This window comes from Stegostoma tigrinum, chromosome 18 (genome assembly GCF_030684315.1).
Source record: "Stegostoma tigrinum isolate sSteTig4 chromosome 18, sSteTig4.hap1, whole genome shotgun sequence".
NCBI lineage: Eukaryota > Metazoa > Chordata > Chondrichthyes > Orectolobiformes > Stegostomatidae > Stegostoma > Stegostoma tigrinum.
Window position 1 is genome coordinate 10,144,227 of NC_081371.1, and position 17,092 is coordinate 10,161,318.

The 17,092-nt window shown below is 40.3% G+C and overlaps 2 protein-coding genes across 2 annotated transcripts in view; one reads left to right on the forward strand and one right to left on the reverse strand.

Moving 5' to 3' along the window:
* Window positions 1-16,845, reverse strand: part of zcrb1 (zinc finger CCHC-type and RNA binding motif 1) — a 37,222-nt gene extending 20,377 nt beyond the window's left edge. The window contains exon 1 of the mRNA XM_048549184.2: window positions 16,595-16,845. The gene's annotated coding sequence lies outside the window, so the exon portion shown is untranslated. The remainder of the gene's footprint in view (window positions 1-16,594) is intronic.
* pphln1 (periphilin 1) overlaps window positions 16,743-17,092 on the forward strand; it is a 134,777-nt gene continuing 134,427 nt past the window's right edge. Inside the window, exon 1 of the mRNA XM_048549181.2 lies at window positions 16,743-17,091. The gene's annotated coding sequence lies outside the window, so the exon portion shown is untranslated. The remainder of the gene's footprint in view (window position 17,092) is intronic.

Below are 17,092 nucleotides of genomic sequence, written 5' to 3' on the forward strand. Positions count from 1 at the left end.
TAGCCATACAACTAGGAAAGATAAATATTTAAATGCAAACATCTGTGCAGGCATAACACTCAGGCACTTTGAAGCAAGGTTAATTAAGCTTCAGCTATGTTGTTTGAGTCAATAGCACTTACAGGATTGAAAATGGAAACTGGACAGGGAACAGTTTCCACAATAACTAGACAAAGCTCTAGATAGTTGATGAATTATTCAATTTAGAACATCTTTCCATTTTTACTAAACTCTGAATTGGAACAAGTTAGAATATGTCTAAAGTACATCGAAAAGAGCAGAACTAACAGTTTTATGATAAAACTATCAAATTCTCTTATCATCTCAACTAAGTTAACAAGTAATTTGAGATTATAAAAGATTTTATGATTCTACCAAATAGAAAATGTCAAAAAAATGTAAGCATGCTACTGCAACATACATGCAAGAATAACGCTTTGGAACACACTACCGCTGTGAATTACCAAGTGAATGTTTTGCATTCACTTACAAAATTAAAATAGCTAGTTATAAACCCACATTTGTGGCTTTCACTGTTCAAGTTATAGTTTATGACAAACACTGAAAAAAAAACTTTCAAAAATGTTTTTTTCCATGAGATGTGGGCATCACTGGCTGGGCTAGCATTAATTGCTGATCCCTACTAGTCCTCAAGGTGGAGGAACCTATTGGGGTAACTGTAGTCCAAAGAGGTTAGGTACAAATAATTTGATAAATTAGAATTCCAGCCTCTTAAGAAATATCTCATTTTTAAAAACACTATATTTCTCCAAAAAAATTTGTAAACTGAATGTTGTATGTACTGTAAGTAAGCCATCAGCAAAATAGGGTAGCATTTAAAAAAAAATACCCCAAAAGAAACACTACAATCAAGTTTTTCAAAAATAAAGATCATCCATGATTAGTTAGCGTACAACAGGCTCTTTGAGAAAAATGCCACTAATTGTAGAAAGCTTTGGGAAACACATGCTCAAAATCAGCTGTTCCATATGTCAGGGTTGAAAAGTAGCCAAATGTGAGAAAGTCTGAAAATGTCTCCAATGAGGCATCATATATACATGGTGCAAATCAGCAAACTTGCTGCAGCATGAAACATTATTACACTTTTCAGTATCTGCAGTGAATTGCAAAAATTATTTTATGGCACTTCAAATGGATGGAATTGCAAAAGAACCTTGAGATTAAAATAATTTGGATCCATTATTAACAGTCCAAATTGACAGTCCCCTGTTCTGGCCAGAATGACGACTTTCCAGTTAGTGTACTTTATCATAAAATAAATGACTATGAAATCCACTGAACAATTAGTGAGAACAGTTGAGGAAGAGTGGAGGGTCGGCAATCATGTTTGGGATTTTGAGAATAGGAACAGACCGAAGATGGAAACACCTCTTCTCCTCCCTCACTAATCATATCCCCTCCTCCTCCCTGGCAAAGTTTGCATGCTGACCCTGTACCCAAGCCGTGATTGCCCATGTACTAACACATCTTCATTAACATCCCTGTCCCCTGTTAACAGATCAGTGGCTTACTGAATTCCAGAAGATAAGAAACATAGACAGGTGGGACTAGTTTAGTTTGGGATTATGGTCAGCAAGGACTGGTTGGACCGAAGGGTTTGTTTCCATGATGTATGGCTCTAAGACTGACTTAGAAGTGTCCTCCCAAGGGTGGATACAGGACAATGGCTTAAAAGGACAGTTGGAGGTGAGATGGGCGGTGGACAGACTGGGACTTTTCCACTAGAGTCTAGAAGGTTGAGGGGTGACATTATAGAGGTTTATAAAACCAGGAGGAACATTGATAACATGAATGGCAATGGTCTTTTCCTTAGGGTGGAAGAGATCAAAACTAGAGGGCATTTTTTAAGGGAACAGGAGAAAGACTTAAAAAGGGCCTGAGGGACAACTTTTTCACACAGACAACGGTTTGTGTACGTGATGACCTGCCAGAGGAAGTGGTAGATGGAAAGGGAACAGTTATAAAATTTAAGAAACATTCGGACAGGGAACGTGAATAGGAAAGGTTTAGAGGGACATGGGCCTAAAAGCAGGCAAGTGGGATTAGTTTAGTTTGGGAGGCTTGGTCAGCATGGACAAGATGAACCAAAGGGTCGGTTTCTGCATAGTACAACTCTATGATCAGGCTGCTCAATGAGTTATCAGAAGAGAAGAGGACCAGATTAGACATCTACTTTTTTTTTGAAGTAGCTTGAGCTGCGGAGAGCAATTAGATTTGGTATGGTGCAAGACAAAGTGATGGTTCCCCCAGGTCTATTTGTACCTTGTTACTCTCAAGATTACCTTATTTTTAAAGTTCTCATTCTTCTTTTCTGCCTCCCAGGGAATGTCCTGCAATCGATGGCAGTGCAGGGGAGAGAGATTCCTGCATAAACAAAGTTGCTGGAAAAGCTTAGCAGGTCTGGCAGCATCTGTGAAAGAGCAAACAGAGTTAGCGTTTTGGGTCCGGTGACCCTTCCTCAGAAATTTCTGAGGAAGAGTCACTGGAGCTGAAAAAGTTAACTCTGTTTTCTCCTTCACAGATGCTGCCAGACCTGTTGAGCTTTTCCAGCAATGTTGTTTTTGTTCTTGATTTACAGCATCTGCAGTTCTTTTGGTTTTTATTAAAGATTCCTGCATGGCTGCAGCCCGATCAGGCAAATAAACTGCTCCAGCTCCTTCAATCACAAGTTCCTTTCCTACTATGATTGCAGTTCCTTCAATCTTAGAATCACTTTCTGGAACAGCAGCAAGGCTGAGAGGGAGCAATTTGTCACTGGATGAGATGGGTCAGCTAAATTGACAGAATCGAATGATTGGAAAAGCAGCTGGCTCGCTGCTGCTCCTATCATAGCTTGAGTCAGTTTTGATTCTCACAGACAGCAGAATTGCAACTATTTTTTGAAACCTTGCACAAGCTAATAGTTTAATAGGTATTGTAATATCGCTCTATGGCGATGAATAAAATAGATTAAATGTCAGAATATGTTAAAACGAGGTTAATATCAAGCAGTTAATGACACTCAAATTATTTGAGACCATGTTCCGGATAATTTTACAGCTCTGATTTTGAAACAAATATTAAAAATGGTTGATTTACAAGACACTAATCCCTGATAGATTCCTTGAAAAAAAATCACTGAAATGTGTTTCCTGAGTTATTAATATATCTCCCTTTAACCACAATTGATGTATTCTGGTCCTCCAGCTTCATAGACAATGAAACAGCACATCATCTCTTTCATTAGGAATCTTACCCATCTCCTATTCAATGAGAATATTCCCAATTTCAGAATCTCTTCACAATCCAACACCTTCCCCCTTCCAAACCCAAATAACCTGAAGCATTCTGAATATCCTCTTCCATATTCTTTCAACATATGAAAAGTCCTTACTGTACTCAAATAAACAAAATTATGCATAGCATCTGATGCGCAGTCACACCAATTATTTAACAAGTGGCAGGATTACGCTACCATTTTGGTACAATATTGTCTGTTATCTAAATAAAATTTAGTAATATCTGATTCGATTTATTCCATTGTCAGCAATCATAGTACAGAAATAGGTTCTTCAGCCATTCTTGCCGATCTGCCATTCTGCATTTTCATGCTGATCTACATCCTAATATCATGCACAAGCTCTGGCACTTTCAATAATCATAACTTACAAAATTCTCAGATTTAAAACTATTCATTGATTTTTGTAGGAGACTTCCACATTTCTACCATCCTTCTTGCATATAAAAATGGTTATTAGCAATCCAGTCTATTCTCAAAATCGTAAAACCCTCAAACAAATTTCCGTTTAACTTTCTTTACTCTAGCATCTAAATTTTGTAAAAGTTCCTCATAATTTATGGAACATTGGTGACATTCTAGTGAATTTGCCGTGGCTATTTCCACTTAATTAAGCTATTAATTTCTCTTTATGATATCATGTTTCTGTCTACACTACATAGTCTACTATCAATCTCTATCAGCAGCAAACTTGGATACATGGCAATTCTATTATACAAGTCATTAATCATGAGACAACTCTTTCCAATTTAGGTACACATCCATCAACTCTTTTGCATACTACTACCACTTTGCCAATCTCCCAAATAGGTCAACAGTTTCTCTTTCACCATTTTAAAATAACTGTTACATTTACATTATTTTAATCTAAGAAGAGAATCTCTGAATCAAGATTATGGAAGATTATGGCTAAGGTGCCTGCAACTTCTCAATCACTTCATTTAAAGTTCTGGGCTAGAAACCAAGCCCTAGGGATATCTCAGCCTTTAATGCTATTATACTTTCTCGTTTTCTTATTTTAACTTCACTCAGTTCCAGTGTTCAACCATCATTAGTTTCCCTAGAATTTCAAATACATTATTTCTTCACAGTCTGTGAAAGTCGATTGTGACAATCACCATCAGTCTCTTAGAGATACAGTTGACAAGAAACTGAACTGGCCAAGCCACATTATTACCACGGCTACAAGAGCAAATCTGAGGCTAGGAATCCTGTACTGAATAATTCATCTTTTGCCTCCTAAAACCTGTCCATTAAGACAGGTTTTTTTAAAAATCTGCTTGTGGGGCTAGAGTATCACTGACTAGTCAGCATTTATTACCATCCCTAGTTTCCGCCGAGAAGGGATGTTGAGCTGCCTTCTTAAAATGCTGCAATTTACAGGCCGTAGATTGACCATCAATGTCCGAAGAGACAGAATTCCAGCATTTTGACCAAGTGACAGTGAAGGATCAGTGACAAATTTCCATTTCCAAGTCACTATATTGAGTGGCTTTGGAGGGGAACTTGCAGCTGGTAGTGCTCCCAGGTATCTACTGCCCTTGTCCATCAAGATGGAAGTGATCGGACCAAAAAAATCAACAAAACAGGCTTAAGAATGAAACCTGAATGAAATAACAATCCTCGAAAGTACACAAACCCCTCAGACCCAAAGTCTCCATGCCAGGCACACCATTACATAGATTAGCCAAGGAGCTACAAAGGAGACTAAAGCACCTTGTCAGCAAGTCACCCCACTCAATCCACTCAGCCCAGGAGTTCCTCAATTCCGTAAAAGGACAGAAGAACAGATGACAACAAGACCATGGTGTAATATGACATTACTGCCCTATTCACATCGAAGGACATACCATTAGTAAGAGAAACATTGACAACACTACTAAAACAAGAACAAGACCCTAGTGACACCATTTCCATAGACAACATGCTGAAGCTACTGGACCTATGCCTTACCACCCACTTCACCTTCAATGGTCAAATATACGAACAGATCAATGGGACACTCATGAGATCACCTACCTCTGGACTAATAGCTGAGGCAAAGACTTGAAAGCATGGCCCTTCCGCTAATCTAACCAAAACAATGGATACACCATGTGGACGACACCTTTGTCATTATTAAACGGTCTAAACTAGAGGAGACACACAAACTAATAAACAAAATTCTCACCGGAATCAGATTCACCAGAGAAGAGGAGAGGAACAAACAGCGCCCATTCCTGGACGCCATGTTGGAACTGAGGACAAGTGGGGAATTCCTAATAAAAGTACACAGGAAAGCCACATTGACCACGTACTGAATTTCAATAGCAACCACCATAACACACACAAATGAAGTTGCGTGAGAACATTATTTAAACGGGCAACAACGCACTGCAGCAGCACAGAGCTACGCCAAGAAGAAGAGTATCTCTTCCAAGTATTCAAAGGCAACAGATACTCAAAAAACTGGATCAAAAGATGCCTATTACATGCGCGCCCCAACACACTCCCCACACGACCTTACATCAGGAACACAACTGAACTGGGAAACTGCTATCTAAAGATTATTGGTGAATTTCTGCAGCGTATCTTCTTGGGAGGATACACTAGTGCTACTGAGTGTCAGTGTAGAAAGTGGATGCAGGCTGCTTTGTCCTGGATGATGTCAAGCTTCTTGACTGTTATTGAAACTGCCTTTGTTCCTAGCCTCTGACCTGCTCTTGTAGCCACCGTGTTTTTGTAATGAGTCAGTTGAGTTTCTGGTCAATGATAACCTCAAGGATGTTGATAATGGGGATTCAGTGGTCTAACACCATTGAATGTCAAGTGACAGTGATCAGAAAGTCTTTAAATGGAGACGGTCATTGCCTGGCATTTGTATGGCACAAGTGTTACTTGCCACTTGTCAGCCTGGATACTGTCCAGATCAGGGTGCATTTGAACATGGGCTGCTTTAGTATCTGAGGAGTTGCAAATGGTGTTGAACATTATGCAATCATTGGCCAACATCCCCACTTCTGATGTTATGATGGAGCAAAGATCATTGATGAAGCAGCTGAAGATGGCTGGCCCTGAGAAAATCCTGCATGAATATCCTGAAGCTAAGCCAACAACCATGACCATCTTCCTATTCACCAGGTATGACTCCAACTAGTAGAGAATTCGCTTCCTTATAGACACTGATTCCAGCTTTGCCAGGTCTCCTTGATGCCACGTTTGGTCAAATGTGGCCTTGATATGAAGGGCCGTCACTCTCACCTCACCATTGGAATTCACTTCTTTTGTCAATGTTGGAACCAAGATTGTAATGAGATCAGGAGCACAGTGACCCTGGCAGAACCCAAACTGGGTGTCACTGAGCAGGTTATTGCTGATCAGGGTCTCCTTAATAGCACTGTGATGGAAGATGTCATCAACTTTAGTGATGATTGAGAGTAGACTGGAGGGGCAGTAATTGGCTGGGATGGATTTATCCTGCTTTTTGTATACACAAGACATAATTGGATAATTTTTCTACATTGCCAAGCAAATGCCATTGTTGTTACTGTACTGAAACAGCTTGGCTGGGAGAGCAACAAGTTCACAAATAATTTAGATGAGAATTTGAGAGTCATGGTGAGTAAGTTTGTGGATGACACCAAAATTGGTGGTATAGTGGGCAGTGAAGGTTATCGAAGATTACAAACAGGATCTTGCTCAATTGGGCCAATAGGCTGAGTAGCAGATGGAGTTTAATTTGGGTAAATGCAAGGTATTGTATTTTGGTAAAAAGAACAAAGGCATGACTTGCACAATAAATGGTTGGGGCTTGGGTAGTATTGATGAACAGTGACAGCTAGGGGTTCAGGCAAGTAATTCTTCCAAAGTTATTTCATAGCAGACAGGGCAGTTAATAAAACATTTAGTACGCTTGCTATCATAGGAGTTGGGATATATTGTTGAAATTTTACAAGACTTTGGTGGTCACTCTGCTATAGGAAGGAAATCATTAAATTGGAGTGGATTTGGGAAAGATTTACCAGGATTTTGTCGGGACTCAAGGGTTTGAATTATAAAAGAGAGGCTGGGACCATTTTCCACTGGTGCATAGCTGGTTGAGGGGTAACTTTATACAGGTTTATATATAATCACGAGGAGCAGTTAAGGTGAATAAGGGTAGGGGAGTTCAAAACTTGAGAGCATATTTTTAAGGCGTGAGGAGAAAGATTTAAAAGGAATCAGAGGGGCAACTTTTTCCAGACAGAGGATGATTCGTATGCGGAATGACCTGCCACAGAAAGTGGTAGATGCAGGTACAGTTACAACATTTAAAAGACATTCAGACAGGTACATGAATAGGAAATGCTTAGAAGGATATTGTCCAAAGGTAGACTGGCGGGACTTGTTTAGTTTGGGGAAACTTGGTCAGCATGTATAGGTTGGACTGAAGGGTCTGTTTCCGTGCTGTACAATTCTATGACTATTGCCAGAATGTTGTCAGGGCCCACAGACTTTGTGTTATCCAGGACCTCCAACTGCTTCTTGATACCACGTCAAGTGAATCAAATTGGGTGAAGACTGAGCGATGCTGGGGATCACTGGAAGAGGCCAAAGTAGATCATCCACTTGGCACTTCTGGCTAAAGATTGCTGCAAATGCTTCCGTTTTCTCTTTTGTCAAAAGTGAAGTGGAATACTGTCCACTTGCCTAAATGTGAGCAGTGTCAACAAGACTCAAGAGTTTTGACACCATCCAGAACAACGCAACCCATTTGATTGGCACCAGATCTGCAAACATTTACTCCCTTCCCTACCAATGCATAGTAGTGGCAGTGTGTATCATTTATAAAAGTGCTCTCCAGAAATACACCAAGGCTCCTTAGACAGCATCTTGCAAACCCACAACCACTAACATCTAGGAGGAGAAAGGCATCAGGTGTATTGATCACCATCTGCAAGTTCCCCTACAAGCCACTCACCATCTTGGATTAGAAATATACCACGGCTCTTACAACGTCATTGCATCAAAATACTGGAATTCCCTCTCTAATATCATTGCGGATCTACCTGTAGGATATGGACTACAGCAATTCGAAATGGTAATACATCATCACCTTCCCAAGGCTCCTCATTCAGCTTGCTTCCAACCCACAACAACTGCCTTCTTGAAGAATGGTGGCCAATGTTTTCACACAGAGGAGCCACGGTGGGATGGGGAAAGTGGACACAACAGCAAACCTTAACCTTAACAGAAAACCATTCATAAACAATAAACTGATAGTGCAGCTAATTAATAGAAGTGAACATTGAAAAGCTCTAGGCAGCAAAACTTAATAACTAAATAGATGCCTTTTTAATTAAGCAGGTTAGAGACAGAAAAAAGAACCAGACCCAAATTGATGATTTTAGGGAAGGCGATGGCAACTGAGGCTAAGCTAAACAGTTCGATTTAACTAACATTGGTGTTGTCTTACCGCTCATGGGGCATACTCCAAGCTTAACTTGCTGGAAATCACATGAATACGGGGGCCAAATGCAAGCTGACTTTGAGCCGGGTGTTTCTTCCTTTCTGTCCACTTGCCCTCTCCCATGCTTATTCTTCTCTCCTCTCTCTCTCTCTCTCTCTCTCTCTCTCTCTCTCTTTTACCCCCACCACCACCCCATCTTGGTGTCCCTCTCATTCTGTCCATCTTACTTCTTTTTTCCTTATCGATGAATCTATGGGATTTTGCATACCAAAAATTCAATCTTGGTGTACTTTATTCTTAAAGAAAACAAATCTCGCCAAGGAAATGCAAGACCATTAACAGCAAAACTGCTCCACAAAAGGTACTGAAAATGCACTGCAATCACAACTCTGTGCCAAGGCACTGATAGAGGTCTCCTAAACAGCAGTCTACTGCAAGCACTTTAACTGACACCACTAATCCAGCAGTTTACTGGGTGAACACCTAGGAGCAGCCAATCCTTACCGGTAGCTCAACAGGGCAAGGTCTGGCAACTCCCTAGCATCTTGCTTGTATGGCTAGAAACCACATTCTTACCTGCCACCTTTCTACGGCAGCCAGAAATAGTTTCTACCTGAGCGTGATGATGGGAACTGCAGATGCTGGAGAATCCCAGATAACAAAGCGTAGAGCTGGATGAACACAGCAGGCCAAGCAGCATCTCGGGAGCACAAAAGCTGACGTTTCGGGCCTAGACCCTTCATCTGATGAAGGGTCTAGGCTCGAAACGTCAGCTTTTGTGCTCCCGAGATGCTGCTTGGTCTGCTGTGTTCATCCAGCTCTGCACTTTGTTATCCTACCTGAGCGTCCTAGCTTTGGGTGGTGACAGGAACCTGAGCTGGCCTGGCCCTCTTAAAACTATTTTCTTGCTATGGAAGAGATTTTGGTGTGGAATTATGAGCATCATGGGCCTAAATTTAAAAGTAGAATTCTAACGATATCAGGATTAATGCCAGAGTCATGAACAAATTGGCACAAGACTCAGACTGGTGTGGGAGAAATGGACTCAAATTCATGTTGCATGTCAGGGGAAAGAGAGCGCTATTCTGTTGAGACATGCTTAATTTGAACCACACTGGGTCCAGTGCTCAGGTGAACTGGATAACTACGGTTGTAGATAAGAGTTGAAATTAATGTGTACAGGGGAGGGGGTGTTCAGCTGAAGGGAAGTTTAGACATTAAAAACACAACAGCAGCAATGCCGGGTAGTCAAGAGGTGAAAGATAATCAAACTGCGACAGGAAGGGGCAGAAAATAAGTGGAAGAATGGAGGAAAAATAATAAACAGAATAACTAATACTGTTAAAAGGTCAAAGAAAGTGTTGAACTTGTAACATTTGCCACCACAGAAAACAGTCAAAGCTAAAACATTGTATGGTTTCAACTTGGAATTTGGATATAGCATTTGGGACTAATTGGATCAAAGAACATAGCAGAAAAGCAGGAACAGGCTGAGTTGGATGATCAGCCACAATCATAATGAATGCAGAGCAGCCCCAAAGGGCTGAAAGATATACTCCTGCTCCTATTTTCTATGCTTCTCTGAAAAGCTAACATGCAGATATGGCAGATAATTAAGGTGGCGAACAGAATTTTGGCCTTAGGTTTTGGAATTTAATATTTGAGAGGTCTGACGACAATTATACAGGATGTTGATGAGGTCACATGTTCAGATCTGGTCCTAGGTTTACTTAAGTTCATACTGGCGTAGGATGCCGCTCAAGAGAGATTCACTCACTTCATTCCTGGGAATAAAGGTTTCTTTTCTTCACTCATTCATAATATTTGGGTGTTACAGGCCGAGCCAGCATTTACTGCCATCCCAAGTTGCCCTTCAGAAGGTGACAGTTATCTGCCTTCTTGAATCACTGCAGTCCATTTACAGTAGGTGGACTCATAATGCCATTAGAGAGGCATTTATCAACAATAGCTGAACAGGTCAGGCCTTCATTCATTAGAGTTTAGAAAAATGAGGGATGATCCATGTGATACATAAAAGACTTGAGGGGGTTGGATAGGTTGACATCAAGAAGATACTTCTATTAGAAGAAACTCAAAAAAAATTAGGGGACACTCATTTAAAACAAATATGCAAAAGAATGTCTTCTGAGATATTTGGGATTCTCTACCTGTTATGGAAGCCAGATCTCGGAAAATACATAAACAGACAGTAGGAAGATTTTTAAAATAGTGCCATTCAGAATACAAGGAGGTGGCTCAAAAGTGGAGTTGAAGCCTGGGAAAGGTGATTTACAGAGTAGCAGAGCCAACTCGAGTGACCGGTTGGCTTACTCCTGCTCTTATTTCTTGTGTTCTTATCCAGTCAATTTACTTTCTAGAAGGAGAGACAGTGGCATCTTGCCGTGAAGTCACACACCAAATCTATTTTGATTGATTAGAAAGTGATGAACAAGTATTGAAGCCATGTATAAAAGCAGAAGCCAAAATAGGTAGCAAAGTACATTACAAGAGAACGAGTAACATGTTGGGCTGGTGCTGATTGCTCTTCCAACACCATCTAGTAGTTATTTTTCCCCCAAATTTCAGGCCATTTGGCCTTTGTGGCGTATAGAACTCAGGAACTGATGATATCAAGGGATTTTATCCATGTTTTCCTTTAAAAAAATTAACACCATCTGCTATACAGTCCCATTTTGCTTTGAAATCCAGCTGCAAATACAGATTTATTCTGCTGAACTTTAAGGTAGATTAAATTTTATTTTCAATGTCTGACATACAAAAGATCAGGATTTGGCTCAAGCATGAAATAATTATATTTAATCATGGATGATGATGCTTAGATGCCAAACATAATTGATTTAGGTACAGTAAAAAAATGACTTATAGACTGACTGCAAAACAAAAATGCTATTAGCCAAACTTAAAATATTTTGTGATTATGCAGCTTAGACTGATTCCAAATACTCCAGCCTATTTAAGGGAAGGAAATATTATGTGCACTACTGGCTCATATTCTGTAACTCTTGAGATCTGGGGTACTACCAAAGAAGAGCAAGCCAACTCTTGCAATTCCTGTAATTGACTGGAAGAAATTGGACTTTGGGAATTACAAGCGAGACAGTTTGATGTCAGTTGCAGATGATGTGATTTCTGACTACTTTAAGAGTTCAGCAGTTATTATGGAATACATATGTGGCTTTAGGAATGAAGGTCTTCTTTCGTAATTCTGAGAGAGTTCTTGCAAATTACTAAATCACTGGATGATAAAATAATTTCCAAAATGTCCTTAACAAAGTGCTGTACAAAAACTCACTAATCTCAAAATATTTTGGGAACAGTTCAGCAGTTACTAAACAGACAAATGGCTTCAATTTTGCAGGCAGATCATCAGGAAGTGTACCTCTCTACAGGGCCAGGTTACAGGCAGTAAACCACTGCTACTTATTTTTATCAATGATTTAGATCAGACCAATGATGGAACTGCTCATAATTTTGTCTGTGATACAATGATGTGTACACAGTTTGAGAATTTTGATCAAATTAATAGAATGCACATCAACTCATATATATATTAGGCAAGTAAAAAATACTGTTAATGTAATTCAGTGTTGTAAAATGCAATGTTTACGCATCTGCGTTTAGAAAATTCAAGCATGCCTAATGAAAGTTACAAGTCAAGATAGTAACTGGTGGTCACAGTTGATTTCACAATATTTTCTGTGCTGTTTCTCTTTCCTAGAAAGTACGAAATGAAAATTGCTTAAAAAATTTAATACATTATTTACAAAGAAGATCGAGTAACGTCCAACGTTATGGAAGACAAAGAATTGGCTCCAAAAAGATAATTCTGCATGCAGCAATCAACTATGCCACAATAAGAGCATAATTTGATGGACATGTGCACTGTGAATGAAAGGACTACGTGGAAGACTCCATTTAATAATGTGGAAATACAACCACTCCTAGCTGTTCTGCCATTCAGTAAACTCATAGCTTGTTGGTATGTGCCCACTCTATCTACGTGACTTGCCTCTGCATATCTTTAATATGCGTCAAACAAAAGTATGTTTCAGATTCAGAATCAAACTACTGTCTACTGCTCTTGCTGGAAAAGAGGTCCACATTTCTTCTGCCCTTAGATGAAAAAGATGCATCTTAACTGGTGTAGAACTTTGAAAGGAACAAAGTTGGTGGAATGGACAGATGGCTACAAAAAAAATAGAACAGTACAGCACAAGGACAAGCCCTTTAGCCTAACAAGACTGCACCGACACGTGATGTCTTCCTAAACTAAAACCTTTTGCCCCTACACGGTCTTTATACCACTATACCCTGCCTGTTCATGTATCTGTCAAAATGCCTGTTAAATATTGAGATTGTATCTCCTTCTATAACATTCTTTGGTAGTGCATTCTAGGCACATACCACCCTCTGTACAAAAAACCTTTGCCTCCAACTCCTGTGGCAGAGAAACATGAAGTGGTCCATTTTGGTAGGAAGCACATGCCACAAATAAATAAAAATATATTAAAAATTCTAAAGGGGAAGACCATTAGCAGAGAAACCAAGGTAATTGTATGCATAAATCATTGCAAGTGGCAGATTTAAAGGATAGTTCATAAAGCATACAGTATCTCGGGCTTTACTGAAAAGGACATATGGCAAGGACGTTACACAGAACATAACAGCACAGTACAGGCCCTTCGGCCCTCGATGTTGTGCCAACCTGTCATACCAATCTCAAGCCCATCTAACCTACACTATTCCATGAACGGCCATATGCTTGTCCAATGACGACTTAAACGAGCTTAAAGTTGGCGAATTTACTACCGTTGCAAGCAAAGCGTTTCATACCCTGACTACTCTCTGAGTATAGAAACTACCTCTGACATCTGTCCTATATCTTTCACCCCTCAATTTAAAGCTAAGCCCCCTCGTGCTCGCCGTTACCATCCTAGGAAAAAGGCTCTCCCTAACCACCCTATCTAACCCTCTGATTATCTTATATGTCTCAATTAAGTCACCTCTCAACCTTCTTCTCTCTAACGAAAACAGCCTCAAGTCCCTCAGCCGTTCCTCGTAAGAACTTCCCTCCATACCAGGCAACATCCTAGTAAATCTCCTCTGCACACTTTCCAAAGCTTCCACATCCTTCTTGTAATGCGGTGACCAGGACTGTACGCAATACTCCAAGTGCGGCCGCACCAGAGTTTTGTACAACTGCAGCATAACATCATGGTTCCGGAACTCGGTCCCTCTATTAATAAAAGCTAAAACACTGTATGCCTTCTTAACAACCCTGTCAACCTGGGTGGCAACTTTCAAGGATCTGTGTACATGGACACCAAGATCTCTCTGCTCATCTACACTACCAAGAATCTTACCAGTAGCAACTTACTTTGAACTGTATAAAACAACAATTTGGCTTCAACTGCAATATTGCTTGCAGTGCCTCACTGTAGGAAGGATGTAAAAAACATAAATAACAAAAAGTTTCAGAAAAGATTCACGAGAATGGTCACAGGGATGGGGAACTTCAGTTCTGAACCAAGAGGGAGACGTTCGGACTCTGTTCCTTAGAGAAGAGACAGCTTAGAGAGGATTTAATTGAGGTATTCAAAATCACGAGATGTCTGGGCCGAGGAGACGGAGAATCTTGACCCACTCCTGAGAAGATCAACAGTAGGATTGTATTGATTTAAATTCATTGGCAAAACAAGCAAAGATGACAAGTTCAATTGAAATATTGTTAACTAAAAGGGAAGAGTGTGCAGGTCACAGGGAAAAGGCAGAAGCACAGCACAAAGTAAAATGGTCACTTAGTCGGCTGAAGACACAAGGGGCTGATTAGCCTCATTTGAGCGTCAATGATTCTGCAATATCAAGACCTGAATTCAATGACAAATAGTCAACAGCGGAGAAAATAGTGTGATGTTGAGATATGCTGCATCCATATTATGAATGGTCGACTTACAACCATATAAAACATTGAACAAACTTCATCCGAAAAATAAATCCTAACAACCATCACACGCGTATTCCATTAGTGCAATTCTGTCTCCAATTTCCCAGCCACATCCACCAGTACCTTGGCAAAGCAATATTATTGCAATTTTTTTTCTTAACTTTCATTAGCTGCTCATTCTAGACGGGTATTTCTCAGATTTTTACATCGGCTTTTTAAGTTTTAAGTCATTCATCTAATGGTATAGATATTAAATCATTTGAAATATCTTTGAGTCTGAGGATTTTGCTACTTAACGTGAATCGCTCTTCACTTCAGGCCTACAAACAAGTGTTTGCTAACAAGGATCACTTTCAAAACAAACGAAAGAGAACGAGTTTGATATTTTTTTCCCAATTCTTTCCACGAGAACAGAAGCAAGTTACTCAATCAAACCATCCAATTTTGCATTATTTAGGAGCATTTGTGATTACCTGTTAATAATCAAATCAACTCCAGCAATCACAAGCAACAGTACTTATACAAAAAATGTCTTCAGTACAGAATGTCTGATGAAAAAGTAAGAAAAAGGGACAAAACTGCCTCAAAGACAAAAGCATAATACTAAAAAAATCCAACACAAAATCAGACGCAGGAAATATTTCACAGGTCAGGCTATGGAGAGAAACGGACAATGTTTCAGATTGATATGAGCATCAGGGACAGGCATCTCCCTAGTGGGCCTGTATGGACTCAGACCCACATCAGTGCATCATTAACATCCAAAGACCAGTCACAAAATTGGGAGTACTGCCCTAAAGATTAATCAAGCAACTGTTTGACATATTCATTTCTTACAAGCCATGTCTCAGATACCTGTATAACTATCCCTGGATATATCCTGCCCCACCAGGAGACTCTCAATGCTGTACAATAAGGAAAAGCAACTCTCGAGACTCTTCAATGTTGTTGCCAGACTCCATGAAGTCCCATGGTATCAGGTAATATACACTGGCAAGTAAACCTTTTGCTGATTTTTACTGTCCCACAGGTAAAACTTGGAATTTGATCTTGTTCATTTTATTGTCAAACAACAGCAAGTCAGTCTGTGGTTTGTCCCCTTACTCCGGGGATGCTCTAAATTGAAACTCTGCTTTTACCAACATTTGCGGTAATACTCTACCAACTATCACACATTCATAAATTCTACTTATTTATTCTGTGCCATTTGTTTGTATTACCATACTAAGGCCTTAGCTATCGTCTTAAATGAAATCTTCATTTTCATCCTCAAAAAAAAAAAGATCAAAACCAATCTAGGTAGCTTCTGGCTGTGAACATGGCATGTGAACAAGGGAGAAACTTAAATTCTAGCATTCTATGTAATGCCTTATTGTCAGTTAAGAACATGTTTACTGTTAAAATGTTATAGAAACAACATCAACACTACTCAAACACTAATGGTACTTCATCGCGAACAGTCATACCTGGTGACAGAAGTAGCACATCATTGTTTTACCGATTAACTTGAAGGGTTTTGTGGTATAGTGATAGTATCCCTATTTCTGAGCCAGAAGGTCAGGATAATAACATCGCTGGTTCGAAAATACCTGTTGACCTACCTAGACTACTCAATCCTCTTTCAAGCTCTTTTGCTACCAGCAACCACCACACCAAATTGATGCACTCAATCTGTCAGACAAATCATTTGATTGGCTTTATTACTTTTAACGTGAGGTCCCAACGTGGGCAGAGTATGTTCTTCTTTTCAGTGTTCTATTTCTACTGAGGAAAGCACTTAAAATGGTGCTTTATTCACTTTATCCACCAGTCACCAACAACGCCTGCCTCAATTAAAATGCAAAGAAGAGCTATAGACAACTCGGCAAGGCTCTCGCGAAACGCAAACTTCCTCTATCTTTACCTGGATATTTTTCCACCTAAGTTAAAAACTCCCCTAGCGCAGTCAGGTCGCTCCCTTCACAATTTACGATGACTCAGTTCATAACACAGCAGGTCGGCCGCCATCTTGCAGCTGTCGATCCCTCCTCCTCCTTCTCCACGTCGCGCGAGATTTGAAGTTGCTTTGCGGAACGGGACAGCGGAAAACATCCCGTGCTCTCCGCTTCCCAAAGTGTAGAAAGACTTTTACAGTTGAACTCTCCCATGGACACGCGGCTGGTGCGATCACCGGCTGATTCGCGCAGGGCGGCATTCCGCCGAGAGGGGGGGCGGAGAGAGTCCGAACATTTGTTTTCGTGTTTGACGTTTTCTGACATGAGGAGGGCGGGGGAAGGGAGGGTGGATTGAAACCGGTTCCTGGTGGTTCTCCGTCAAGGCAGTGACTGAGAGATTGCATTCCTCCTCCCCCGCATCCCCGTGCTTTTCAAAGGTTAATGCCGAAAACAGTGATCTTAGGACG